Raw genomic sequence first — 6,258 nt, forward strand, 5'->3', positions numbered from 1 at the left:
AATGATCTCTTTGAGATACAGGCCCAGTAGAGCACAGCTGGATCAATGCCAGGGCTATATTTAAGAATAAAAAAAATTTTGGTGGGAATACTGAAGAAGAGAAGGGAAAGTTTTTCTGTGTTGACAATGTAAAAATATTGTCTAACTTTCTCTGGTTACACTTGAAGCCCCAACACTACTTGCAGGGCAGCTTTGATCTACCACACTGCATTTTCTCCAGAAATCTCAACCTATTCTCCTATATTGGTAAAATGTTATAATTTATTTTAATTGTACCTGAAAGGACATCAAAAACTGTTTTCCTTTCCACAGGGTTATTTTTAGTAGCCTTAAACACTTTGATTTCATAGAACCCTTCCATAACACAATTTTATCCCCTAGAATTTAGAAGTCAGCCTGGATCTCCTCTCACAAGGAGTAATGAAAAACAAGGCCAGTGTCTCACATCTGGAAACTTTATCTTGTAGCCCAGTCCCAAGAACTGAAGTGTAGTAAAAGGAAGGAAAATGAACAACACACTGTTGCTGGGAGAAAATTAAGTAGAGGATATATTAGGAAACTTGCTAACCTATGCAGCATCAGAAAGCAAGTGTATGAAATCATGGTAAAGTGGCAAATCTTCCCCATCCCCAGGGATGACTGAAAGAAGAGTCGTAAAAGGAATGGCCATCATCCCCCAAAAAATCAGGAAGTGAAGATGGTTGAGAGCAGGGATGAGGGAAAGATATCTGGAAATGTGTGCAGTATAAAACAAAGCCCAACAAAAGGCATTAATATAAGAAAATGGAGAAAAAAGCAAAAGTGACCAAAGCAAGAGTACTCCCTTCCCCCCCAGTTGGCACTAATAGTAAGTAGGTACAATTGTCATTGTTGTCATTGTTGTTTTCCTCTTTCCAAATCCCTCCTCAATAATCCACTTCTACCATTTGCAACTGGTTTTAACTGGTGACTAAAGACTTAACTGTTAAAAATTTGTATTATATTAGGATTCTCTGAAAGATCAAAAAAAAGCTTTAAGAAGTCTCAAAATGAAAATAAAATGACCAAATGACATGCCCTGGAATAAATATGTGGGGAAGCAAGGAGCCCTATTTGGCTCTCCTCAGATCCTACCACATGGCTAATTACTACCCTTGATAAATCCAGCTTTTGACCCATTCCAGGCTCCTAGTTTCTTTGAAAGAGGAAAAGAGAATTTTGTACCCTCAGCTAGCAACTGACTCAAAAATTCATGATTTTGTTCAGGTATATCTTTCCTCTATGATGAAATGCAAAATGTTTTTGCTGCTTTGTAGATAATCATCATGGAGTGCTAAAAATTAACTTCTAGTACCCAAATAGGGCTAGTACTGCAAAAGATGCATGAACTCACAAGTTTTCCTAGCTTAAAAGAACCATTTTTACTCCACAGGCACAGCTTCTGAGAATCTAGTATCACCTTCAGGCAAGAGAGTGTTGGATCCAGATCAAACAAGCCCTTGAGATCCAATTGTAAAATTCCCAGTGTGAGCATTTACAACCCAGAAATCAGCAAATGCTACAAATAACAGTTTGTATTTATTGTTTTGTTGATTATCTAGACTTAAAGAAATGATAGGGAAAATATTAATAAACCTATAGAAAATTTAAAAGTATGTCACAGGCATTTTTTTTTTCTGGAAAGCCAGTTGTTAAACATTTACCAACATACCACTATAGACCACAAGACTGTAACTAAGTAAGGCATCAGAGTCACTTCATCACTGAGTTCACAAGTGTTCATTTGTCTATAGGGGCAGCCTTATATAAAAGAAGCTAAGTGACTGAATGGATAGATTGCTAGACTTGGAGTCAAGACCTGAGTTGAAATCCTGACTCAGACACTTACTAGCTGTGTGAGCCTGGACAAGTCAGTTAACCTTGTTTGCCTCAGTTGTCTCGTCTCATAAAATGAGGATAATAACAATAATTATAGCACTATCCTTATCATGTTGTTGTGAGGATCAAATGAGAAAATATTATGTAAAACACTTTGCAAATTTTAAAATACTATATAAATGCAGGCTATTATTCTGGACTGTTTCTGAAAATACAAAGGGAAAAAATGAAATATTTTCTTCCCTTAAGGAGTCTACATTCTAATGGAGGAAAACAAGATGTATTCATTAAAAAATAAAGAAAACAAAATCAAAATAAATACGAGGAAATTTTGAGAAGGAGAGAAAGGATTATGATAATCCTAGGCAAGACACATGACATACTTTCTTACTCCCACCTTCAAGACAGAAAACAACCATTTTCTCACCTAGTTACCCTTAGGATGAAAGTAACTCTGCTAGGCACCTCAATCAACCAAATTAAAGGGTGATCATTGTAGAGTTAAAGATGTTACTATTATGTTACCATAATAAATGCTTTTTGAGTCATATATTCATCCATTCATATATTTTTGGTTTCATATATTTTTATTTATGTAATCATCCAGTCATCATAATTATTCCTGCAAATGTTGCCATCTTCTTTTATTGCATATCCCCAAATGCAAATATTATTTGTAGCTGAGATGCTTTATCAGAAAAAGTACTTCATTGCTACCTCTCAGATTCCTCATCTCTAAGACTTTATCCTTCAGAGTCTAGCTACCCTGGGCCCCTCATTGGCTATAATAATTAAATAGGTTATATTTATTGATTATTGCTATATTAATATGCACAATAAATATAAAATATTGTGTGAATATTAATAATTATTACATAATATATTTGCATGGTCAGTAAGGGAATTTGTTTTGCTTTGCTTTTGCATGCTTGCAATAAGATTTTTTTTTTGAATGAGGCAATTGGGATTAAGTGACTTACCCAGGGTCACAAAGCTAGGAAGTATTAAGTGTTTGAGGCTGGATCTGAACTCAAGTCTTCCTGACTTCAGGGCCAGTGCTCTATCCACTGCGCCACTAGCTGCCCCACTACAAGGTCTTTATAGATGGATAAATGGATGGATGGGCAGACAGATAGATAGACCTATATAAGGTAGCTATAATATAGATAACTATATCATATATGGCACGTTTATTGATTGTTACTATATTAATCATCAATAAATATTGCTATTAATTATTAATAATTACAACTGTATCGATCTATCCAATGTATTAGTATACATACATATTTAAAATGGTCCATAAGGGAATTTGTTCTGCTTGGCTTTTGCATATTTATTTCAAGGTCTTTATAGATGAATGGATAGACAGACAGAAAGAGAGAGATATAAGTATGTCTCTTTCTGCACTCTGAGTCTACTACAGGAGTTGGATAGAATGCTTCATCATTGGTCTTGGAGCATCATGGTGGGTCATAAGAGTTCTTGTGGCTTTCACAATTGTTTATTTTTATAGTGGTGTAATGACATAAATTGTTCTCCCACTTCTACATATGAAATACTCTGAACAAAGTGGTATATACATGCCAGTTCATCTTCCATTCTGCCTTTAACCTAGTAAGAAAAAAAATGTGGTCAATAGAGGCAGAAAGTCAACTCAATTTTTGGAGCTCACACACACATATACACCCTTCTGTCTAGGCTATATGCCCATCCCGCATAAATACAAGAATTTGCTCTCTTTTTTACCCAGGTGATTGCTCAGGCTTCTTCCCACCCCATCTTCACTGCCAGTTTTTCCAGTTCATGATCTCCATTCTTCCGTCCCTGGCAGCAGGCCTTGAGGGCTTCTCTTTAGAGCACTCAGGCATGGTCTAGGGTACACAAACAGGCTTTCTCCCTGGCTAAGTAACCGCAACATGAACTCTACAAAGATGGACAAAACAAAGCATGGTAAAAGCTAACCTGGGTGACTCATGGTATTTTGTTCCAATTGGTTCCAGGTCACTTTTGACTGATTTCTCCTCCCTTCAAAAAAAGGCTCATTAAAATTGGGATATAAACACCAATTCCTTGACCTGGAATAGGCTGTGTTTTGTTTTGGATGTCAGAAGTGACTATTTAATTACTCTAAGAAAACAGATGTTATCATTTCTAACTGATTGGGGGGAAAAGGGCAAAAAAACAGCTAAGTCAACCATTAACATGCTGTTGGGAGATCTATTACTTCTATAAAAAGCATCCAAGCCATTCCCCAATTGACAAATGGTTAAAGTACATGAACAGACACTTTTCAGAAGAAGAAATCAAAGCTATCTATAGTCATATAAAAACTGTTCTAAATCACTATTGATTAGAGAAAGGCAAATTAAAACAACTCTGAGATAAATACCTCACACCCATCAGAAATAACAAATGATGGAGAAGATAAAGGAAAATAACTATACTAACAAATTGTTGGTGGAAGTGGTCCCACCATTCTGGAGAACATTCTCATGCCAAAAGGGCTATAAAATTGTGCATACCTTTTGACCCAGTAATACCCCTATTAGATCTACATCCCAAAGAGATCAAGTAAAAGAAAAGAACTTACATGTACAAAAAATTTTATAGCAGCCTTATTTGTTGTGGTAAAGAATTGGAAATTGAGGTAATGCCCATCAATTGGGGAATGACTGAACAATTATGGCATATGATGGTGATGGAATACTATTGTACTATGAGAAATGATGAAGGGGAGGGTTTCAGAAATTTTCAGAAAAAAAAATGGTAAGACCTATATGAATTGATGTAAAATGAAGTGAGAAGAACTGGGTGATCATTATGCATAGTAATGGCAATGTTGTAATGATGATCAACTGTGAAACACGGTAAAAAAAAATGCTATCCACCTCCAGAGAGAGAACTGATGAACTCTGAATGCAAATTCAAATATAATTTTCTCACTTTATTTTTGCTTTGTTTTGTGATATGACTAATATAGAGATATGTTTTAATGACTTCATATGCTTAAAAAAACATCCATAATCGGGGGAGGGGGAAGAACTACCAAAATGCTCTGTTAGTTACACACTCTCAAAAGTAAAAGAAATATTCCTACTTCCTGTCACTTTCAACAGATTCCTTCCTATCTTAAAAAAAAAAAAAAAAAAAAAAAAAAAAAAAAAAAAAAGCATGTTTAGCAGCATGTGAAACATTACACACTTGTGGTTTCCCACCTCTCCCAAGAAAGGGAGGGGGGTGCATTTTCTCATCTAAAAGAGTTCATGCTTAGGAAATGATCCTGGCAGCATTTAGCTAGGCTTGTCCTGAAATGTAAACTTAATAAGGCCCTTAATTAGAAATATAAAAGGAAAAAAAGAATTCCAGAGTTGAGACCTTATAGGTCTTCTAGTCTAATCCACTGCCTTATACAGAAACTCTCTAATTTGATGCTCCAGAGACATCTGGTAGTGCAATGGATAGAATGCTGGGTCTTGAATCAGGGATAACTTCAATTCAAACCCAATCTCCCAACCTTGTTACCTATGTGATCCTCAGTCAGTCACATAACTGCTATCTACCTCAGTTTCCTCAATTGTAAAATGGGGATCATAAAGTACCTACCTTGCAAGGTTGTTGAGACTCAAATGACATAATATTTGGTAAAAGTGATTAATACAGTATCTGACACAGAGTAGATAATTAACAGTTTATCCCCTTTCTTCCTCTCCTTGTTCCAGAACATCCCCATAAGAGGTGGACCACCCTGAACTTCAGTGATGAGGAGTTGCCATCCTCAGTAATGTGAAGTTCTCTGCTTCCTAAAACAACCCATTAACAAAAACAAGAATTTTTAGAAAACTCTTCTTTTAGTTGAGCCAGAGACTATCTCAATAACTTCCACCCAGTGCTTAATTTGACACTCAGGAGCAACAAAGGATAAGTCTAACTCTTCTGGATGAGAGCACTTAAATGAGTAGCAACAGCTAACATTTATACTGTACTTTACACATATTATCTCATTTGATTCTCACAGCAATCAGTGCTATTATTATCTCCATCTTACAGGTCTAGAAACTGAAAATAAAAAGTTAAATAAATTTCCCAGAACCACACAGTTAATTAAAAAACTGAGGCAGGATTAGAATTCAGAATTCCTGCTTCCAAGTCTAACATTCTGTATACCGTGCCATCTAGCATTCTACAAAAACTTGGAGACAGCTGCCTCTTAGACTATGTATAGTTACTAGGTCCTTTCTAAGTCCTATCTTCTCCAAGATAATTAAATTCTAAGTCCTATCTTCTCTAAGATAATTAAATTAAATTATTTCAACCATCTCTTAAATAATATTGATTGAGGCACCTTAGCTATATTTTGGACAATTCCAGGCTGTGAGGGTCCCTCCTGAAATGTGATTC

This window comes from Sarcophilus harrisii, chromosome 1, assembly GCF_902635505.1.
Source record: "Sarcophilus harrisii chromosome 1, mSarHar1.11, whole genome shotgun sequence".
In the NCBI taxonomy this organism is placed as follows: domain Eukaryota; kingdom Metazoa; phylum Chordata; class Mammalia; order Dasyuromorphia; family Dasyuridae; genus Sarcophilus; species Sarcophilus harrisii.